We start from the raw sequence: 25,036 nt of genomic DNA, 5'->3' as shown, positions 1-25,036 counted from the left end.
CCTCCACTGACCTGCTTTCTGTTAGTATAGATTGGTTTGCATGTTTAAGAGTTTCATGTAAGTGGAATCATAGTGTATCCTCTATTTTGCTCATTTTCCAGTGCCTTCAAATAGTTGTTTTTAAATATTTTGTCTAGAGTTTCTAATTGTGATGTCCTGTTGGAGAGCTGACAATCTGTCATTACCGAAAGCTGAACTCTAGCAAAAACAAAAACTTGTTGCCTCAACAGAAAAGATATTACATATATTTTGATGACAAAACCCAACGACATGATGTTTTCCTTGATAATGTTCATTTAAGGAATGGTAGTGTGATTTTATCCTGATAACTATGGGTAGTTGTTGACAAATTTTAGACATCATTCGCATTTGTGTTTTCGAAACACATCACTCTAGCAGCATGGAGAGACAGATTGAAGGCCAACTCCCAGTCTGGTCCCTGGGACAGCACTTTCTTCTGAGCGTAGCCCTCCTGAGCAGCTCCTACCGAGCAACTGCTACGAGCGTCCTCAAAACACTTTAAGCTCATCATGTCCAAAGCTAACTGTTAGCTTTTTCTCAATATTCTGTCAGTTGGTTTCCATGGCCATCTATCCAGCCATCCGTGCTGTAAACCAAGAGGGCATTCTTGTCTCAACCCCTTCCTTTATCAACATACCAAATACAGTTAGAGACTGTAGAAACTTTATGGTTGCTAGTAATGCATTTTAAATGTGTTTTAGGGGGAATTCCCTGGAGGTCCAGTGGTTAAGATGGCTCTTTCACTGTCGTGGGCCTGGGTTCAATCCCCAGTCAGGGAACTAAGATCCTGCAAGTCCTGTGGCGTGGCCAAATAAATAAATACATAAATGTGTTTTAGGGTTCAGAGGTATTGTGAAAACAAAAGGCCAATGGATGACTCCATAGTTAGGGGAAGGGAGTGAGTAAGAAGACTGACTTTATCACATGGATTGTGAGATGAAAGATTTAAAGAAGAAGAAGAAAAAACCCACAAGTCTCAGTTTCTGGGACTGGGAACTCTAGCAAGGAAAAATAGAGGATTGGGGCATGTCAGCACTGTCCAAAGGCCATGGTCTTCAACAAGGGAAAACCCCCAAGTGGGCAGGGGTATGTCAGACAGAGAGAAGAGTGTACTCAAAGCATCAGGATGAAAAAAATGTAAGTCTAGGAGCATGGGAGGAATGTGAAAGAAAAAGAGAGAAGAAACCCAAAATGCTAACAGTACATTATAAGGGATGTAATATATTTTCTGTTGAGGCAACAGGTTACCAACAGACTTTTAAATGAGAGAGATTAACTTGTCCATTTGGTGTCATTTGATTTTTATTTTTATGTTTTATTAATGAAGATAACCTTGTTGGTAATTCATAGGGCTGAATGTGGTAGGTAGAAAGACCAAATACGATTCCTGTTAATACTAAAAGATTATGAAATTGGAGAACCAAGACGACGCTTTGGCTGAATGATGACCGGAAGACAAGGAGTCTAAGCCTAACATAAAAGGGTCTTCAGGCTCTGAGGGCACCCAGGAAAACCTTTTTGTAGTTATGCCTCATGGAAACACTGGGTTGATGGAATGAGGGCGGAGTCATTTCCAGATTTCAGATTCCTAGGAAAATTATGGAATATGGAAGTAGCAATGTGGAAGTAGATCGTGTTAGTTTCCAATTTCATCCTAAGAAATAAGTTATAATAACACTTTATGGAGGCTAAGCCTGTCATCCTAAATGTGTTATAATATCTTTTCAGCTGAAATGCATCCTGTAATAATAAGAATAAATTTTAATAAGACACAGGAAGAGTGAACCTGAAAATTTGACCTTCAGTTTCTAATTTGGAGATGTTTCCCAAGAGCTCTCATCAGGTAATCTTATCATCTTTTGGTGAACTCTAGGTAACTACGGCATTTATCACTCACCTACTAACACTAGAAAGATCTCTAGTTGCATCTGGGAGCACTCAATATGCTGTCACCACAGTTAGATCACACTTAGCTCTCTCTGATATCCAGCACCGAAATTCAAGCCAAATATTCACTTAGGAATGTCCTAGGCATCCTCACCTCTGTGTTAGGCTTAGGTCCTAAGAGAAGTCCAGAAAACAAAAGAATAAAGCATCAACAAGCCATTTTTACCCTGGATCCATGGTTAGACCACCTGAAAGACCAGTGATATTTAAGGGGTCAGCAGAACACTTTTGCTGTTGTTGGTACCAGTGCCAGGGGACCCCAGAAAAACGCACTTTGCCTGGACTATGGGAGGTCTAGGGTAGTGTGGGGAGATATATGGGAACTGAGGCTGGAGAAATAGATCAAGATTAGAATCTGAAGCCCTAAGAATGCCGGGCTAAGGAAACCATGAGCTACTGGGAGTTTTTGAACTTAAAGTATTCATGACTAAAGATGTGCTATAGAAAAAAACAATTAATCTAAAATGGATGTTAGTGATAGACTGGCCTTTCACGTTGATAAAATTATCAGAAATTGTTTAAATGTTTGCATTTTGACTGTGCACTGTTTTTAAATTATACTTAACTGTAGGGAGTTATATTTTAACCCTCAAAATTATTCCAGAATGAACCAGCGTAAAAATGGGATTGAAAGACTCAGAAAGAGTTGCTTTCAAATTTTCTCTTAAAAATAATCTCACCTATACTCCTTGCTTTAGAACTTTGGGGAGATATAAAATTCTTTCTGAAACTCTATCACAAACATGTCACAGATGACAATTTTCATAGCTTGTCTGCTGAAATCTGTGAAATTCTAAAGTAAATACTTACCAATTTAAATATACTCTACCTACTTCCAAAAAGGATGTAAGATGGCTTAAATTGGAATGGAGTTTAACAAAACAACAAGTAAGACATGGTTTCTTCATAAGTATTACTTACATGAAAACTTTCTGAACTATCTGTGATACAAGGGACACATCCACAATGTTCAAATACTAGAACAATAGGGGAAAAATCAATCTCTTATTAGCTAGATATAAATTAGGTCAAAGGAAGCATGTTTTATGTTTTAGTTTCAGCTTAGATTTCATTTTTTTAAAAAACCGGGATTCAAAACCATGTGTGACATATCTAGGACGAACACACATATACAAACAATGATTTTATCATCCTGCATCATTTCCCCAGGAAGAGTCACAGAACATATTACATATCTTTAAAAGAATGAGGCTATTCAGAATTGATCTCTTTAGGCTAACACGGATTGGCATAGTATGTCAGCACAAATCCTATCATTTGGGGATATCTCAATACAATAATTTAACTGCATGTTCTATAAAATTTCAAATGTCATTTTCCCAATCTTTGAGCGCTGTCATGCTCCTTTCAAGTCCTTGTCTTCACATCTCTGAGTCTGTAGCTCTCACTTTCTCTTACTTTTGATCCATCCCTTTCTTTCTCCCTCCCCCTTTGCGATCTTTTTAAGCCTTTTCTTCTTTGAAACGAGATTGGGAAGCAGAGGCAGCCAGGAGAAAATACATAGTTTGTTTTCTTCTAAATATACTCAAATTTCTATTCAAAATAATGGCTTCCTTCTATAATTATTTTAGAAGCAGTAAGCTGACTCACAACCACAGCTAATAACAAAAGCAACTCAATTTAGTCCTTTCTAGTAACTGCCTAAGGCCCTGGCTAATGGTGAGAGAAAGTCACAAAGAACGTCCCAAAGGGGGGAAAAGAGCTACAATTAAATAGCTTTTGTTAAGCCAATGTTTTAAAAGGCATATACTACAGTTATAAGTGGGCCGAAGTTGGCAAGAGTTTAGAGGAGAAGGCATGGAGAAGGTCATTCTCCATCCCTTTCCTCACACCCTCACAGAAAACAGTGCTTATTTGAACTGATAAAAGCCAGAGAGACTGATTGGTCTATAATACTGGGAATAGAGCTTTCAAAGGAGTTCAACTGTTAGCAGTATTTGTAATTTCATAGACTGTCTCTAAGACACACAAGAAACGGATAACCCCAGGAAAACAGAACTGGTGTCCTGGGGAGATTTCGATATAGTTTGAATTTCATAACATGTGAATGTCTGGCCAATATGACCTTAAATATACATCTACAGGTTCTTTGATACTCTTCTCCTCAAGAGATGGTACTTAACTCACTGCTCCATGAGTGTGGGCTGGACTTTGTGATTTGCTTTTATCAATTAAAAGATGCCAGAAGAATGGGAACGTCACTTCTAATATTAGGTTATAAAAGCCTGCAGCTCCTGTCTTGAGCATTCTTTTTCTTTCCTCCTGGGAATCACTCACTGTAGAGTTCTCCAGATGCTGTGAGATGTGAGCAGGCTAAGAGGCCCACACAGAGTCACCTGAAGCCTCCTCTCTTGACAGCCACTGGAGAGAGCTTAGAAGTAGATTTCCCAGCCCCTTCAGGTACCCTCAGCCCAGGGTCAACGACGTGACTGTAAGCTCCTAAGAAACCTTAAATGAGAACCATCCAGCTAATCCCTGCCAGTTTTCTGACCTTGAGAAACCTTGAGAAGATTTGAGATGATAAATGTTTGTTGTGTAAACTGCTAAATCTTGGAGTAATTTGTTATGCAGCAATAGGTGACTAATACAATTACCAGTCTGAAAATACAAGCACACACATTAGTTAGTTAATTAGTTATGGAAATGGAAACACACATTCCTGAGTTCTCTTTGGTCTAACTTACTTCTACTGCACCTGAATGATAACAGCAATGAAACTACTCCCAAAGGGGAGGTGATCTGACTGTTTCTCTTGTCTCAGACCCTTTCCACTCCCTCCTAGCAGTTAAAGAACACAGGACTGGGATTCGCTGGTGGCGCAGTGGTTGAGAGTGCGCCTGCCGATGCAGGGGACACGGGTTCGTGCCCCGGTCCGGGAAGATCCCACATGCCGCGGAACGGCTGGGCCCGTGAGCCATGGCCGCTGAGCCTGCACGTCCGGAGCCTGTGCTCCGCAACAGGAGAGGCCACAGCAGTGAGAGGCCCGCGTACCGAAAAAAAAAAAAAAAACACAACACAGGACTGCTTTGAGTCTGATCTCTCAGATTCCTTTCTTAGCTGGCTCCCTATGTGCCCCTCCCATTTGATTATGATTGCACATAGCTTACTTGACAAAATGGTCTCTTTCCTGCATTTGAAAAGATCTGATGACACTGTAATGGGTTTTTTCCACTTGTGAAATTGAAATTAATGAAATGAAATAGTGCTTGATTTACTCATGTTGTGGCATGTACAAAGAGCTTGTTATTTTTCAATACTGGATAATAGTCCATTTTATAAACATACTACAATTTATAAAGTCATGTATTGAAGAGCATTGGAGTTATATTTTGATTGGGGCTATTGAAAATAATGTTACGGACATCTGTCTGCCTGTCTTTTCTGTACACAGTATATATTGCTGTTGAATATACACTTAGGGAAGAAATCGCTGCATCAAGGAGGTATGTATATCTACAGTTGGAGCAGATACTGCCATGATTTTAACGTTGTTTAATTAATTTTTACTCCCCCTAGCAATGTACGATAATTCTTGTTGATCCCATATCCTGATAAGATATTGCTATTGACAGTCTTTATAACTTCAGCCATTTGGGTAGATTTATACCAGTACCACATTGGTATTAATCAGCATTTTCTTGATGACTAATTGTGGTTGAGCACCTTTTCATATTTGGCCTTTTTGATGTCGACTTTTGTGAAGTGAATGCTTTTTCTATTTTATTTATTAGATTGTGGTTTATTTCTTATTAATTTGTAAGCATTTCTTCTGGACAGGAGATCTTTGGTGGACATATGCATTCCAGACATATTTCTCACTCTGTGGTTTGCATTTGCAGTTTCCTAATAGTGTTCTTTTGATGAACAAAATTCTTAATTTTATTGAAGTAGAATTCTCCAATCTTTTCTTTATGGGCAAGTGTGTTTTTTGTCCGGTCTAAGAAATTTTACCCACCCCAGGTCATGAACATATCCTTCTAAGTTATTTTCTAGCAGCTTTGTTATTGTAGATTTTCTATTTAGGTCTATAGTTCATCTGGAATTTCTTTTTCCAATGGAGTAAGGTAACATCAAAGTTCAATTCCCTTATGGATAGCCAATTTACCCAGCATCATTTATTAAAATAACAATCCTTTCTTCACTGCATTATAGTAGCAACTTCATCAAAATTCAGATGACTTTATATATATTTTTGGACCGTATTCTGTTCTGTTGGTCCATCCGCCTGCCCAATATGCTTACCATACTGTCTTAATTACAATAGTTTTTTTAGTAAGTCTCAATATCAAGTAGAGTAAGCCTTCCAAATTCTTTCTTTTTATTCAAATGTTTTTTGAATATTCTTGAAACTTTTCGTTTTCATACTAATTCGGAATCTTATTTTTTGAAGCTTATTATTTCCCACCACAAAAAAACTTTTAGAATTTTTATTGGAATTGCAATGCATTGTTTAGGTCAATTTGTAGAAAATTAGCATTTTTACAGTATCAAATATTCCAACACAAAAATATGGTATATCTTTGTATTTGTTTAGGTTTTTGTAATTTCTTTCAGTAATGTTCTGTAGGTTTCAGCATATAAAGTATTTTTCTTAATTTTTTCCCTAAGTACCATTTTAAAATTCCAAGTTTATTAACACTTCTTACTAGTACATAGAAATACTTTTAATTTTTGCATATTAAATGTGCATCTAGCAGCTTTGCTAACTTTACTTATTGATTCTAATAACGTCTTTGTAGAGTCTTCAGATTTTCTACATACACTATCCTGTTGTCCTGAATCATGACACCTCATTTCCTCTTTTTAGCCCTTATAACATGTTATTTATTTGTGTTATCTTATTGCAATTGTTAAGACCTCCTGTCTTAACATAGACCATAGGACCATAAGGAATTGAAGTGGCTTAAAGAAATCCTCATAATTCAATATGCATATAAAACTCCCGGAGATCTTCTTAAAATGCAAATTCTAAGGGAGTAAGTCTGGAGTGGGGCTTAGGATTCTACATTTTTAACAGGCTCCCTAGTGATACACATGATGTCAATCTACAAACCTTACTTCAATTAGCAAAGATGTAGTGAATATCCTTGTCTGATTCTTCATAAGCACTTAACATTTCAACTCTGTCTAAGGTGTGCTAGAGGTTTTATCTGTTTTTGCAGATATCATGTATCAGATTACGAAAATTTTGCTTCTACTTTATTTGTTAAAATTACTAACGAGTATTGAATTTTATAAAATTATTTCACTTTTAATGAAATCATCGTATGTTTTCTCTGAAGCATTCTGTTAATGTACTGAATTACACTGATTGATTTTCAAAAGTTAATCAATCTTGCATTCCTGAAATCAGCTCAACTAGGTCATGAAATATTATTCTATTTATTTATTGCTGGATGCAATTTGCTAATATGTTGTTTGAGACTTTTATGTCTATGTTCATAATTGAGGTTGGAATGTAATTTTCATTTCTTTCAATATACCTGTCAGGTTATGGTATTATGATCACATTGATCTCATAATTAATTCAATTTTGGAATGTACCCTCTATTTTTATCTCCTGGAAGAATTTGTATAAGAATGATTTTATTTCTTCCACAAATATTTGAAAAAAGTTAATGGTGAAATAAATCATCTAGGCCTGGAATGCTCTTCCTATAGAGGTTTTTAACTAGGGATTCAATTTATTAGATAAAGAGCTTTCAGTTTGTTTTATTTTGTCTTCTATCAACTTTGGTAAATGCTATTTTTCTAGCAAATTTTTCTTTTATTTAAATTTTCAAATTAAAAATTTTAATAATATCAGTCTATACTTATGATCTGAAGAATCTATAATGGTTCTTTTATTATTATTCCTGAGATCAGGAATTTGTACTGTCTTTTGTTTCTTGTTAAATCTTGCCAGATATTCATCAATTATGCTATTCTTTCAAGTGACTGATTTGTGGTATGATTAATTCTCTCCATTTGTTTGCTTTCTATTTCATTGCTTTCTGTACTACCTTTGTTTCCTTCCTTCTATTTTATTTGGGGTTTTTTTTGGCTGCCCTTTTAATAACTTTTTGAGGCAATATTTATATGACTGAATTTTCACCCTTTTTACTCTTCAAATATAATTCATTTAAAACTACAAATTTCATTCTAATTACCTGTTTAGAGGCCTCTTACAAGTCTTGACATATTTACTGATATATTTATTATTATACAATAAAAATGTTTTCTGTTACCCACTGAGAATTCTTAATATTTTTGTTAATTGCTGCCTCTAATTTCCCTAATCTCCAATACTGGGGGGACTTTTAAGTTAAGTTTTTGCTGTTGCTTTCAAGATTAATTCTATGATTGGAAAACATACTCTGAGTGATTTTCATTCTGTGAAAGATGTGGGGATTGGTTTTATGTCCAATATGTGGTCAGTTTTGATAAATAGTTTAAATACACATTTTCCTCTCCCCAAACTACCACATTTTTTTTTATTGCTACCATGCCTTTGAATTCTATATTCATTTGAGGCCTCAGAACACTACCCTTACATTTTGTTTAGTCAATATTCATTTATTTTTACCCACATAGTTGCCTTGTGTTTGTCTAGAATAATTTTTCTTCTGCCTGAAAAGTCCTTTCACTTTTTTCCTTTAATTCAGATGCACTGGCAATGATTTAAATTATGTTCATGTTTTCTTGTCTGGAAATTTCTATATTTTACTGGCACTGTTGAAAGATAATTTTCTAGAGTATACAATTTTTAGGTTGTCATCTATTTTTCTGCTCTTTAAAATTGTCATTCTATTGCAACTGGCATCTACTGTTTCTTATAAAAAACTATTTTTCATATTGTTTCCTCCTTGAAGGTAATGCATTTTATTCTCCTCTGGCTTCTTTTAACTTCTTACTTTGCCTTTCCCTTTCAGAAATTTTATTATGACGTGTCCAGGAATGGTTTGTTTGTTTGTCTTTATTCTACTTGGGGTTCATATTTCTTTGTGAATTTATGAGTTGATTTCTTTTCTCAGGTTTGGAAATATGGTTTTGCATTACCTTTTCAAATATTGCTTCTGTCATACTTTCTCTTTCCTGCCTTTCTAAGGCAGTTGAACATACATTAGACCTTTTCACATTTCTATTATATTTCTTATGCCCTTTTACAAATTCTCCAACCTTTTTGATCTTCATGTTTGAGTCTGGATATCTTCTACTATCCTGTCTTCAAGTTTACAAAACCACTCTTCTTCTGTGTCCAGTTCAAACCCATTTACTAGTTTTTAATTTTCATTACTGCATTTTGTGATTCTATAATTTCCATTTCACTCTTTTTTCGGACATCAGGTTTCCAGTGAAATATTTCATTTTGTCATTTATTTTCTTGAACATGTACAGTTGTTTTACAGTTTGTGTTCGATAACTTCAATGATTGGGTCATCTGGAAATTTTGTATCAGTTTTCTTTCTCTTGACCCTTTCGGGTGCCTATAATTTTTTTTTGACTGAATGAAGATATTGTACAAGAAAAACTGAGAAGGCTCTGGAGGATATATACTTCATCTTCTGGTAGGCAGTCTGAGTTGGAGCAGATCACCTTCATCTAATGAAAGAATGACTCAACCGACCTGAAGTTTTTTAAGTCACTTTCTACCTCTAGTTCTCCCCCGTTCCCAGGCTTAACTATTGTGTGTCTTAACTGATTGTCTAGGCTCCTTTTTGGCAAGTCCTGAAAGCTAGTTCACACACCCTCAGCCCTAGATGACTACTGAAAACTCAGCTCCTGTGCAGTGACTTCTGCTTGGTTTCCTTGTCTATCACTTTGCACAACATTAGAATTTGTCAAATGCCTCTAGCAGGAAAATAAAAGTATCTTGGACTCCTTTCTCTGTGCGTTCTTTCTCTCAAGGATCACTGTTCCAGAACTGCCACTAAAAAAAAGAGAAAATTGTCAAATATTGATAATATTTAGAAATTCAGACTCTATGTTGGAAAATAGAAAGAGAGCTTTTAATTGCCTAACATACCAGAAGAACTTGAAAGTGCTTTTGCTTAAATGTTTTCTTTCTATAGAAATCTTTAAATGTTGTCACAAGAATACATATTTGCATTTATCAACAAATAGACAGAGTTTAATATATAGTACTAAACTTAATTACATCTAGGATATACATAATCGATCATACTCCCTAATCAGACATAAATAGAAACCAAATGGTCAAGCAACCGCAAAGCTCAAAACGAAAAATACGAACACTGGGGACTTCCCTGGCAGTCCAGTTGTTCCCTGTTCAATCCCTGGTTGGGGAACTAAGATCCTACATGCTGCTCAGCTCGGCCTTAAAAAGAAAGAAAGAAAGAAAGAAAAATATGTACACTAAGAAAGAGTCACTGATAATAACTATAAATGGAATATAACCTGTAAAAATTGTGAACCACCATATTGTACACTTGTAACATATAATATTGTACGTCAATTATAATTCAATTAAAAGAAAATCACTATACCTTGGCATACACAGCTGGTTCTGAGATTTTCAAAGCGGCTGATTTAGACTCACTGACAGATAGCATTTTTTTTTTTACTTCCTTTTAGTTTCTGTTTTTATTGAAGTATGGTTGATTTACAGTGCTGTGCCAGTCTCTGCTGTACAGAAAAGTGACTCAGTTATACCCATAGAGACATTCTTTTTTAATATTCTTTTCCATTATGATATATCCCAGGAGACTGGTTACAGTTCCCTGTGCTACACATACTCACAGGCATAGAGATCAGACTTGTGCTTGCCAAGGGGTAGGGGGGAAGGGAGAGGGATGGGCTGGGAATTTGGGGTTGGTAGATCCAAACTATTACATTTAGAATGGATCAACAACGAGGTCTTACTGTATAGCAGAGATAGCATTTTTTAAGTTGGCTGTTTTTATTAGCTGAAGAGTAATGTTGGCATGCTGTTGAGATGAGTTTCAGTGAGGTTTGTGGTTGTTCTTTCCATTTCCGGGCTCTTGTCCTATGAGGTATTATCCATTTCAAAAAGTTGTGCTATTTCAGCAATTTCTTGTTTAACATTGACAGTTGCCATTTCACAAATATTAGAGAGATTGAAAAGGCCTATAAGATCATTAAATCCATCCCCCTGGCACTGTAGGCGAGGCAAGTGAAGCAAAACTATTTTTTTGTGTGTGGGTTATATTTGGTATGGTCCTTTCTAGTAAAAAATAATATTGAGTGAAATGGTGAAGGTGCCTAGGTAAGTGAAAAGCTTCTGCAGGAATTTTCATTGTTTCTTCTCTTCCTTTTCAGTCTGAATATCATTAATTATTCAATGCCTATTTTATATCCCAAATGCATATTTTAAAACAATTTCTGAGATTTAACTTATACTTTTCATTTAAAACCCATTATCTAGTTAATTTCAACACTGACCAGATAATCTGGGGCTGAGTGGAATCCCACAACCAGTAGTCTTGGAAATTTATTACCTCAATGTGTAAAGTGATGAAAAATACTTAGACTGCATTACCTTTAATTTAATGATAATTTCACAAATGTCTGTGTTTTTTCTAACATTTAAAGGTGGTAAAAGTGTTCTGGTTAATATTAAATAGCCAAATATTATTGAATTTAGTCAAATTTACTCTTTCATATTAATGTCCCAGGTGATAATATACTAAGGAAGCATCCATGTATAATTATTCAAATATCAGTGGTGTCTATTCATTACATTTAGTTAAAATTAAAATGTAAGCATCTTACAAATATCTACTTAATCATATCAGTGAACCTACTTCTTCAGTTCAAAAACATAGCTAAAATATTAAATATTATATTTAAACATAAGGATTTCTTATAATTATGTAATCACCAAAATATTTTCTGATTTTTGCTTATTATTAAATACTCAATATTTAATTAATCACCAAAATTACTGTATAGCGTAAGCTTTGTAATACATATCTGGTCACATATAAATGAATAACAATATCCTTTAAGCAATATCAAAACATTGCCTTTTATGAATAAATTACAAGAAAAAAATAGCAAGAAAATATATAGAGAGGGGTCTATATATGAACTCTGGTGGACATTAATAGCAGCTAGTTCTAAAAGTTTTGCCATATAAACCCAAACTAATGAATAAGACAATTCAAGCTATGTCTTTGGAGCCTTACTACATCATTTATTTAATTTTTTATTACCTCGTTTAAAAAGCACAAAGAACCAAACATTTTGTAACTATCCTTTAGCAGAGCTCAAAATGTTGCAGAATAAATTATGGATCCCACAGTCCCATGCCTGGTGGTACATATATTCCGAAATGCGGATGAATTGCTGGTACAAAATAATGCAACATTATAGCTCCATACACTCAGAAAACAGGTATTGCCGGCAATCTCAACTACTATGGAGGCCTTACCATAACATGTGAAGTTCAAAGTCAGGTATAGTTGTGGCTGCTCCCATTTCAGTACCAAATAATGAAATGCCACTTGCAAGATTCCACTCCTCTCATCCTGCTTTGAACATGTTACCCAGTGTGTTATTTGAATAATTTAACATATCTGCATTAGTAAAAGCAAAATTCTCCTGACAGAACATTTAAAGAATATACATACATGAAAAGTTTCCAATAGGTAGAGTCCTTCTGCTGTAAGAGTAATTATGTAAATCCACACGTGATATTATGTAATGTTGATATTAATATTTTATCTTCAGAGATTTTAATAAGATAGAGACTTTTTGGCAGGAGACAATGACAAATTAATAAGTGAGCAAAGCTTAGGTAAGCCAGTACTCTTGAATGGTAAATATAATAAATAAAACCTTTCCTAACTGAGAGTTGTACAAATATTTCGCCATCTGTCCTTGTTGCACTGGATTCTATACTCCCCTTCCTAGGTCCTGGAGACCATGAGATGAGCTATATTCCTTCAGTTAGTCTCAGGAGCATGGACTTTTCTCCTAATGTGAGCATCTTGCTATACTGAAGGTGGTTGTACTTTAAATCTTCTATGTGATGCCCACTCCCGGTGCCCGCCAAAGTGTAGTCTGCTTCAGAAGAACAAACTTGCAGTGTTGGATTTATGGAGAAACTGCTTGTTGATTCCCAGTATGGTGATCTCCTAAAGAACGTCCAAGTGTAAATCCTCTCACACACCAGTGGCATCTTTACCACCCACTCTACGTTCTACATTTCACTTTCTATACTTCTACACTTTTTCTCTTCACTTCATCTTCTCTACCTCCTTATCCTCTATATAAGAAGCAGCCTTATTGTAATCACATGTTAGAATCTTACATTTTTAGGAAATTTTAGATCATCTAACCCTATTCTGTCACCTAAGGAGGATCAAGGGGGATGAAAAACACTTGATTTGCCCAAGCTGCATTCGTTTTAGTAAAGCCTTCACTAGATACAAAGTAGTTTTGACGTCCAAGTCACCGTTTGCTCTACGGCATGTGGTTCTTCATGAAGGACTGTTCCTTCTCAAGGACTGGTGTGTCCCCTCCCAGCTTAAGAGTCAAGGGTCACTCTTGCTGTCCTAGAGATGGCATGACCCTCTTGACCTACATGTTGCCCTCCAATTGGCTCCTACACTGTAATGCTGCAAGAAACTCTAGATGCCCTACTTCAGACGAATATAAAAAAATAAGACGTATGTTAAACAAAATTGCAGAAATTCAGGATTACATCGTTAAATTTGCTTTATACATTTAGGAGACCACAACTTTGAACATTAGAATGCTGGATTAGGAATCAAGAATCTAGTTTTGGGCTTGCTTCTAAGTACCTTTGCAAGTTTGGGTAAATTTCTTAATCCCTCTGTTTCTCATTTGCCTTATCGGGAACTTAAGAGGATTGTACTAGATGATTCTTAAGGTCCCTTCCAGCTAGAAAATTCTGCGATTCTTTATCATACAAAGTAAAGTGGAAAACTGAGATAACCACATAGCTGCATCAAAGGGTAAACAAGACTTAGTACTTTGCTTTACTTGTCTGCATATTTCAGAGGAAAATTATTTTTTAATCCTAAATCACCAGTAAAATTGCTTCTGCTTTAACTTTACTCTGTGTGCCAATGCAGCCAGAACTCCATGCTTCGCTCATATATACTGAGTCTAGTGGACCATGTGAAACAGAATGCTAGACTGAGCTGCGTGGAATTGGCATACACTGTACTTATATTAAAATGGATCCACATTCCCTGTGGCAGAATCAGAGAGGCGATGCACGCAAATATAAGTAGGTGGAAAACTCCAGGGCTTGTTTATGTAACTACACGCTAGTATAGATAGGAAGATGTTGCAATTAGGAAAACTTTGCTTGTCAAAACTGGTCACTTAAAATTTGTTCACACTTCCTTTTCCCTGTGATTTTTTTTTTTTTTTAGCAATGATTTTTAATCACCTCCTTCACCAAAAATAAGTTGAAGTGTCTCTTCAGTTCATTTGCACTTTTACTTTCCCAGCTTTCCCTGACAGCTTTTTCTTGTATGTAGCATTAAACAGTTCTGCTCTGCTTCTCCTGTATTAACCCTGGGGCTGAGTTTTGCCTCTGTGTGCACATATACCAGCACATCGGCAGCACAGTCAGCTTTTCTAGTTGAGTCCTTTAAAGGAGATTTGTATGCAAGTAAACAATAATGTGTCCACCATTATCTGTATTTCAAAAATTTTCTTGAGAATACCCCATTTTTAAAACCTGCGCTAGTAAACCTCTCATTTCCCAGTGCGACTAAAATGGAAATAGGTTCCCACTTAAGGGTTTCCCTTTACTGCATCCCCCATCCTCAAGCCTAGTCTCTTTCACTTTCTGTTCAGCCCAGCAGTGGACACTATATTCAAACTAGACATCAAGTAAATGCCTAACAAAGGTGCAGTTTCACTCTCTCGTCTCCTCTCCTTCCCCTTTGATGAGATAACCTAGTAAATCTGGATTGCTTTTTCTAATGCAGTTGTGCCCTATGCTGACGGTTTGGCAGATTTCCCCACAATATCCTCCAAATCCTTTTCTGGGTGTATGTTCTGCGTAATTGGCTCCTTGATCCCGTACTTATTAGTTTGTATCTTTATACCTGAACAGCGTTCGGCATCCTTTGCCTTAATCACCCTCAATTCAAATCCTTCTCAATCTGATAATATCACACCTTATTATTCACTAAGACTTCAATGTTAGTATCACCAGCAAATTCGATGATCTTTTCTCCTCTGCACATGTCCCCAGATGTGTAGGCCTGATTCCCAGAGCTCTGGAAAGCATGCTATTTCTAACCCCCTTCGAAGCCGAGTTTGCCATCTACGGCCGCCTTTTGTCTACTACTCTTAAATTAGTTTTCAGCTACGATATCCTATTGTACTTCCTGTTCCCTGGGTCTGCTTTAGATATAAATCTTCAACGTCAAACCTTGTCAAATGCTTTTTTGCAAACCATTTTTTTTCTTACCTATTGAGGCAGTGCTGTCCCAGAGAGAATATGAGAGAAATATGGCCACCCGTGCATGAGTCCACCTTGACTATCTCAAAGCGATCTGGCTAAGATTCTCTATTTACATTCAGAGAAATTCAAGCAATCTATTAAAGTAGATGAATAGGTAAAGCAAAAGTAATAAGAATTTCTTGTTTTATTTTCCTACATATTTCAGGATACAGCTCCAGAGCCCAGTTTTTCCATGCCTCTTCTGGAAAGCACTAGGCAGCCCAGGCAGGCTAAAACTACAATGACATTGGCAATCCCCAAGGTGAATCTGTCAAGAATTTACTATATGCCAGGCCCTGTTCTAAGCGCTTTACATTCTTTTAACCTAAGTTCGTTATTTTGACGTAGGTATGAACTGTCAGAAAAGTTGTTGAAATGGTACAGAGAATTCCTGTGTACCTTTGACCCAGCTCTGCCTTAATGTTAGCATCTTACATAATTATAGGTCGATCAACAAGACTTAGAAATTGACATGGTGTAGTACTACTAATGAAACTACAGACTAGTAAAATTTTTACAAGTTTTTCCTCCATCATCCTTTTTTGCACTAAATTGTTGTGTCTCTTTAATCTTCTTCAATCTGTGACAATTCCTTGTCTCTCCTTGTCTGGTCTGGGACAGCTTTTCTTGTCTGTCATGAATTGACACTTTTGAAGGGTACCGGTCAGGTATTTTGCAGAATGCCCTCCAGGTGGATTTATTTTCCTGAAATTTTCTCGTGATTACTTTAAGATTACTTATATTGGGCAATTTTACCACAGAAATGTGACCTTCTCGGTGAATCATATCAGGGTACAATGTTCACCTTGACTATTTGATAAGATGGTGTCTATCAGATGTCTCCATGGTAATGTTAATTCTTTTTGTAATTAATAAATATTTGGTGGGAGATACTTTGAGACTGCATTACCATCATATTTCTCCTCAAACTTCTGCCCAGGAATTTTAGCATCCATCGGTGTAGCTTAACGGTGACAATTATTACTCTACTGGCTGTCCATTGGTGATTTTCAACTTCCCTCATTTCTTCCACATTTATCAATTGGAATTCTTCTGTTAGAGCTTTCCTTTTCCCCCATTTATTTGTTTATTTCATTATATAGCTATATCAGTATGAACCCATGGATATTTATTTCATTTTAAGGATGATGTATAAGAGGGCCTTCAAAAATTTACCAGTATAGGGGCTTCCCTGGTGGCGCAGTGGTTGAGAGTCCGCCTGCCGATGCAGGGGACGCGGGTTCGTGCCCCGGTCTGCAAAGATCCCGCATGCCGCGGAGCGGCTGGGCCCATGAGCCGTGGCCGCTGAGCCTGCACTTCTGGAGCCTGTGCTCCGCAGCGGGAGAGGCCACAACAGTGAGAGGCCCGCGTACCGCAAAAAAAAAATTTACCAGTATAAAAATATATTGCTAACTATGTGTGAAAACATTGGTAATGTCTACATAGAGAAAATAAGTCTAGGAAAAAAATATGGTTACACAGGTATTCAGCATGAATAGACTTGTCTGATGGATAAAATTGTTTACCTGGAATGGCCCAATGACCACCAGATTTGCCTCATTAGATTTAAAATAAAAGAGCACCATCACTCCTGCATCTCACCTCATGAAACATAGGCTTGGAGAGAGGTAAACAGAGGTGCATAGATTCAGTATCAGAAATGATCCAGCAGTTGGTAAATCTAATAATTCAAGAACAGAGCAGGTAGCAGGGTGTGATAATGGAAAGAAACACAAAATTGCCTACAAGCTGTCTATGGAGGAAGTCCAGTCAGGGAAGTGAAATGTACTGGCATACAGCAGAGGAAATTGAAACTGATAGGAGGGATGATGAAATAACCCTGCCAAATGTGCCCTGCTCACCCAAGGCTGTTATTAATAAGTTGCTGACACAGTCCCAGAACTTATTCATGATGCACCAGGCCTTGGTAATCAAGAAAACTGAATCCCAGGAGTATAGGGCTGAGGGTACTGATATAATCCCTGTCATACCTAGCTCAGAACTGGCCTAGGCCTGGGCCTGTGGGCATATCTGCCAACACGCCGAGTTTCAAGGAGTAGAAGACAAAGGGCAGAAGAAATGAAATAGACGGCAATGACGCCCCTATCAAGCAGGTAATCAAAGTTTTATAGCAATACTTTTGTTGAAAGTATCTATTCTTCCGTTGTTCTATATATCCCTTTATTTCCTCAGTAAATATTTATGGAGTGCATACTATATTCCAAGCATTGTGCTAAGCTCTGAGAGCTCAAAGGTAAACAAGAGATGATCCCTGCTCTCAAGAGGTATTTATAATCTTCAGCTTCCCTCTAAGCCCCTGCTTGAGAATTGCTTCCTCCAATATACTTATTCATCAATTAAACTGCGTGTGTGTTGTGCGTGTGTGCGTGCGTGCTCACGTGTATGATAAAGATCTACAATGACCCCTGCAGGTGCTACCTTATGGTGATATACAGGTGAAAGTCTCTGCACTTGCTCTAAAGGAGCTCATAAGTGGACCTGATAAATAAACACAATTGTGATGTGACATGATAAGTGGTACACTGGAAATGTACACAAGATCTGTAAGAACAGATGGAAGAGGCACCTGACTTAAAGCAGAAGCATTGAAGTTTTCTTAACGGCAAAGACACTGGCCTGAGTCATGAAGGAAAAGTTGAAGGTTTTCAAGATAAGTAGGTGTAGAAAGGATGGAAATTCTGGATGCAAGAGGCACCCAAGCTCATTCATTATAGAAACGCAAGTCACAGAGGGAGGCTGGTTACAGAGTTCCAGGAGAGAAGAGGTAAAATATAAGAGTACAGAAGCAGGTGGGAACCAGATAATGAAACACCTTGGAAAATATTCTAAGAGTTTAAATTCTATTTTGAAGGCCACAAGAAGCTATTTAAGCGAAAAAGGTGACTCAATCAGGTTTAGATTTTTGAACAATCATTTTGGAGGCAGTGTAAAAAATAGATTTGAGCGATGTAAGACAATAGACAAGGTGGCAATAAAGGATCGCATTAAAGTAAATCAGGCGAGGTTTCTGGGTATGTACCCAAAGGACATGAAAATAGGATTATCATAGAGATACCTGTACTCCCATGTTCATTGCCTCATTATTCACAATGACCAAGATGTGGGAACAACCTACGTGTCTATCAACGGATATCAATGGATGAAGGGATAAAGAAGATGTGATATATAGACAATGGAATATTAGTCAGTCATGAGAAAGAAGGAAATCTTGCCATTGGCAACAATATGGATGGACCTCAAGGGCATTAAAGTAAGTGAAATAAGCCAGGCAGAGAAAGACAAATACCACATGGTACCACTTACATGTGGAATCTAAATAAAAAGTGAGGGGCTTCACTGGTAGCGCAGTGGTTGAGAGTCCGCCTGCCGATGCAGGGGACATGGGTTCATGCCCCGGTCCGGGAAGATCCCATATGCCGCAGGACGGCTGGGCCTGTGAGCCATGGCCGCTGAGCCTGCGCGTCCAGAGCCTGTGCTCTGCAACGGGAGAGGCCACTGCAGTGAGAGGCCCGCGCGTACCAAAAAAAAAAAAAAAAAAAAGTCAAACTCATAGGAACAGAGTAAAAAAGTGGTTACCAGCTGGGGTGGTGGAAATAGGGAGAGGTTGGAAAAGGGTACAAACTTTCACCTAAAGATGAATAAGGTCTCAGGATCTAATGTATAATATGGTGACTAGAGTTGATAACACTGAATTGTGCAAGTGAAATTTGCTAAGAAAGTAGAACTTAAATATTCTCACCAAAAAATTTAAAAAGTTAAATATGTGAGGTGATGGATGTGTTAATTAGCTACATGGGAGGAATCCTTTCACCATGTGTACATTTAGCAACTTATGATAGACACTTTAAAGATCTTACAATTTTGTCAATTATACCTCATAGCTGAGAAATAAATAAGTAAATAAATTACATGTAGTTGTCATATACTGATAGGAAACATGAATAGCAAATAAATCATATTTTTAAATAAAAAATAAATCAGGCAGACAATGACTAAACAAAAAAATAAAGGAAGAGAGTGGGCATCCATGATCTTAGAAAAAATGGTGTGGATCCCATAATTATTAGGAAGTCAAGATATGATAATTGATTGAATGTGCGGTTAAGGATACTTTATGACTCTAGAAACAGGTGCTTTTCTCAGAGAGAAGGAATACCACTGGTGTAGCGTATTTAAGCAAGAAATCAATTTTCACATGTCAAATTAGAGGTGTCTGTAAAAAAAGAAAGAAAGAATGAAAAGAAAAAGAAAAAGGAGTTCTGGAAATACCCAGATAGAAGTCATGGTTCTAGGACTCAGGAGAAATCTGAGCCTGATGTGATTTTGGTTCTTCAATAAGTAGTCATTTGTCATTTAATCTATGTTAGACTAAGGGCTGGAAATGCTGCTGAATGAGACAGACCTAATCCCTGCCCTCAAGGAACTTACATGGTACACATCACAGTCACGAAATGTAGCTGATAGCAGAGCCAGAAAAGTGGGTAAGACCACCGAGGGGTCGTGCAGGGTTTTTTCTCAACGCTTTGTTATCCTTTACACAAGTTTTTCTCAGATGTGCATGTACATCTGAATCACCTGGGGACTCTGTAAAGATGAAGCTTCTGATGCCGTAATAAGCCTGGGATGGAGCTTGAGGGTCTGCATTTCTGACAAACTGTCACGTGACACGAGGAGGCTGCTGGTCTGTGAGTAGTACGTCTCTTCCCTCGGGTCAGAATAGCTAAGAGCCATCGTCAGAGTGAAACTTGTCGGAGAAGTCAAGTAAGGGAGGGGCTGACCCCTGAGAAAGAAGGACAGAGCAGGTGGTAACAGAATGGAAACCAGTTCTTCACTGAAGATGACAAGTGAGGACTGGTCACCATCATCCAGCGGCTATTACTAAACTTCTATGAAGCTGCTCCGGTCCAAGTACACTGGATACAGGCTCCTGTAATGAACTGGGATGAATTCCAACAATACACTCACTTGTCTGATTTGTTATAAATGTAATACGGGAAGCCTAGGAGAGGCTTCTGTAAGCCTGCTCTCCATGGTGGAAAGCACTGGAAATAGAGTCAGAGCTTCCTTAGGGACTCAGGCCTGTAGCAGAGCCACGTTCCTGGCATGGTGTTCATTCCCCTTCTCAGGGGTCCTGTTCCCTATTCCAGGCTTTCTTCCTCACAGGGCACTGCAGAGACCACCTTGCCTGGAGGGCACTAAGGTGTCTCATGCAGGGCCTGGGAGAGGACATTTGGTACTTCTCTTTATTTTGTTCATTCTTTCCTTTTGGGGGGCAAAGGTTTTTCTCCGTGTGAGAAGATGATTCCCTGACGCTCTGGGCCTATGGAAGCCATGTGCTCACTGCCCCTGAAACAGGGAGCGACTCACCGGCAGTGTTGGCATCACCGTGAACTTGTCGGAAATAGGATTTCGGGACCCCTACCCTGACCCTCGAATCAGAATTTCCAGAGATGGGGCTTAGGAAAATGTGTTATAGCAGGTTCTTCATGTACGTCCAAGGCCAGGAACCCCTGTTCTACAGGATCCCAGCCCAACTGGCTTACCTGACTCCAGGATTTGTGGGCTATGGAAGTACTACCTTCTTCTCAGCCAGGAAAAGGTCTGAGACCCAAAACAGGCCTGTGAAATAGACCTCACGGCATTCTTCCCAGCCCTCATGTCCTGTGACAGAGGGTAAAGGAGACCGGAACTTCCCAAATTCCATCACCAACGTAAATGTTATTAAACGAAACTACTTTCAGGGGATCTGACAATCACAGTTTACTCACTCATAGGTAACAAAGATTCAACTTCATATGTGTGAGATTTAATCGGAGGTCTCAGAGAGACAAAGTAACTGCTAAGTGGCTGACCTGGGGTCCGAAGGGGTCCGAACCAAGGTTCTGACTCCAATTCCTTTTCATGCTACTTAGAAAAGATTCTTGACAATAGCTTCCAAAGTTGAATTCTTCCTCCTTTTTTCCTAAAAACATCTCATAAAATCAGTACATTTTGTGAACCAGATTACATCTGGTGGGTTTTGGGGGCTTTTTGGGGTTTTTTGCTTGTTTTGTTTTTTTTGTTTGTTTGTTTTTGAGAGACTGCACGATTGGGGCTGTCTTTAGAAAAATCTCTTAGTTTTCTAGAAATTACCCTGCACACATTGCCTTTTTCCTCCCAATTAGGAAAAGACCTGCCCATGGCTCAGTACCAAAACCCAGCAATATATGTCAGAGAAATGAAATGCTATTGTTCTCCCTTTGCAGTTGCAGTATTGCATAATAAGCACAGACACAATGGAGAATTCTGCAGAAATTCCTTGGGAATTCCAACACAGAAATAGGCCAAAATCATTAGACAGCATTACAACTATTATCCTGAACTACCTTTAAAATATTCTTTGCTCCCCGTGGCCGTGATGACCAAAAATCTGTTTTAACCAAGCCACCAAAACTTCTAATGCATAATAGGCAAAGTACACATGGAAAGAAGCTATAAGACTCTTGTATCAATGATTTTCTCTCTTTTTCTCTCTCTTTCTCTCTCTCTCTCTCACATTCAAACACACACACAGAGACATTACTAAAAGGAAAAATTACCTATTACTTTCTCCTCACAAGTCTAAATTCAATTCCAAGCAGTCTTGAGCAAATGGAAAGGGGTAGAAAAACCTTCCTCAGAGATCTGTGAAAGCTTGCAAAATTCCTGGTGATTGGTGCCATTGCTTTGAGGGCTAATGCATTCTCAATTTCGCAAGCCTATGGCAGCAGAGAACACCGTGTTGGTCTGGATATCTGGCAAAACTTGTTTTTTATTGAAATAGAATATTGATATCTTTCAAGACTTTCTATCACAGATACTGAATGCATAAAATCACATTTTACATTGTTATCAGGTTTCTAGAAGAAGTGACAATCTTTACATAATAAAATAACTATAATGCTTCATACTGCAAATTATAACTGTGTTTTATTAATCAATTTATATACAACCTTGACAATTAAAACAGCTAACAGGGCTTCCCTGGTGGCGCAGTGGTTGAGAGTCTGCCTGCCGATGCAGGGGACCCGGGTTCGTGCCCCGGTTCGGGAAGATCCCACATGCCGAGGAGCGGCTGGGCCCATGAGCCATGGCCGCTGAGCCTGCGCGTCCGGAGCCTGTGCTCCACAACGGGAGAGGCCACAACAGTGAGAGGCCCACATACCGCAAAAAAAATAAATAAATAAAAATAAAAAATAAAACAGCTAACATTTATGTCTCTACTTTTAAAAATATTTGTATGTATAATATATATATTTATACATATTTCATTTTGAACCTCACAAGTTATTTTGGATAGTCATATTATCGTGTGGTCATATTATCATCACTTTGTGTATGAGTAAACTAAAGCAAAAAAGCATCAGGTGAAGTTTCTGAGTTTGGAAAAGAAGTTAATTCCACAACCAGGAATATAACCCAAATTGCCTGGCTCCCATTTTCAACATCATTATCCAAACAAATTGGCAAATTAAATGAAGAATTTTGGTATATATACTGCTGTACATACCACCCAGAATGATTGCTGCTTGTAACTTTGATAGTTCCAGATAATTCTTAATTCTTGAAGTCAATTACATCCTGTATTGGTAGTCCAAAAATCAAATTCAAAAATTCAGACAAATACAATACACCTATGAAGAAAAAGAGGAAGAAGAAGAAGACGGGGGTGGGGGGGAGGAGATGAGTCATCCTAAGGGTGTTGTATCTGAATATTATACTCAAACTAGACTGTAAGAACCAAAACTGAGAAATCAGCTCCCAAGTACGAAGCAGTCATTCAATTTAACTCAGATTACAAGTATGATCTGTCAACCACTGCTAGATACCCAAAGTGAAATAGTTCCAGGCTGCAAGGAGCTCATAACATTAAATTAATGTTAGATACAAATGGAAGTATGAATATAAAATATACATATTTTCAACAAGCTATAATCGATATTATATGATGACAATTTGTTTTGTGGTAGTTATCAGTTCCTATTGATAGTTACTAGATTATTGTTATGTACTCCTAATGCGTTGTTAGTTTTTTGAATGTTTCATTTGAAACAGACAAGTTATTAATGATATACTGTCAAATAGAACATTTTGTAGATAAATCAAATAGATACATTTAATATGAAAGATTTAAATTATATAAAAAGTATATTTGAGCATTCTAATTCTTTCGGGAATGAAAAGATTAAATAACTAAAACCATAAGAAAAAAATAATAGGCTTTACATGACATTCTCTCATGCCCGATACTCTGCAGTGTTTTTTATGGGAAATTACAGCTGCCAGAGTTAATTTAATTTGATATAATTTAATTGTTGAATTTGTATTTTGTACACATCATTGGAGGCCCTAAAGCAATAATATCTTTTTCTTTAAATAAATAATTTTCTCTCACAGTTTAAAGAAATGATTGGCTTAGAAGCCATTATTATACTGTAGAGAATATGCAAAGTACCATACAGAAAGATTTTTCTGACACCAATCCACCAATGAAAGTATTGAGAGGATCAAGACATCTATTTCTCTCCTTTTACAAAAATGTAATTTAGTCTTAAATTCTCACCAAACACCACTGCCATGGTTACAGGGCTTGGAATAGATACTCTATCTCCCTCACAACTAGCCTCCCTCACCCAGAATTCCCAATATGCAGTGCATGCTCCACCATCTTGCTTTGACTCTATGAATGTAAGTGTAGTGACACTTCCGTAGATGCGTGTCTCACATCTAATGTATTCATTCTATAAATTGTCATTAATGTCAATAAAAGCACAACAGTTTCTAATTCAAACAGGTTCGTGGATGTACTTAAGAATACTGAAATTTAATAAGCATAAAAATAAAGAATGAAAAAAATTACCCTATAGCCAGCTTGAGTTATGAATGATTGGGTATTTGACTCTTCTGGATGTCATCTAATGTTGTCACATTTTCTCTCCTTCTGCCTCCCCAGATGCCCTCATCCTAGTCTGAATCTCTAGGGTTCCAGAGAAGAAAGGATACAAATGCCCTTGAAAATTCTCACGTTCCTTCCTTTTCGAAGGCAGAAGAATGTATCTAAAAGCAAATGAGATGAACTGCAGGATATACATAAGTATTTTTTTTAATATGTTCAACCTATGTATTTTCAAGTGTCTACCATATTGGGGGAATTATATATTATTTAATCATCATTACACACTAGTGTAGGCAACATTATTATCTACATTTTACTGATGGGGAAACTAAGGCAATTGAGGTCAATGACTTGCCCAAAGTCACACAGCAAGTGAAGGCACAGTTAGAATTTGTTCCTTGGTTATGATCAACCCTGAGCTGGCTTTCAGTGAGATGTTTAACTGTCATACCTTGTTCTTGGTTCTGACATCTACACAGACATTCATTGAGATATCCATGACCACACTTGATTGTTATATACAAATCATGCTGTGTTTTGCTCTCATGTTTCCTCTCATGACAGTGAGATTGCTTTGATATCCAGCTTCTCACATGGAGCCAAATGTTCTGCGCTTCTCAGGAACAGAAGGAAAGTGTAGCTTCTCTCCTCTATTTCTA

The sequence above is a fragment of the Neophocaena asiaeorientalis genome, unplaced genomic scaffold (genome assembly GCF_003031525.2).
Source record: "Neophocaena asiaeorientalis asiaeorientalis breed wild unplaced genomic scaffold, Neophocaena_asiaeorientalis_V1.1 scaffold226, whole genome shotgun sequence".
Taxonomy (NCBI): Eukaryota; Metazoa; Chordata; class Mammalia; order Artiodactyla; family Phocoenidae; genus Neophocaena; species Neophocaena asiaeorientalis.
This window is presented reverse-complemented; position numbering follows the sequence as displayed.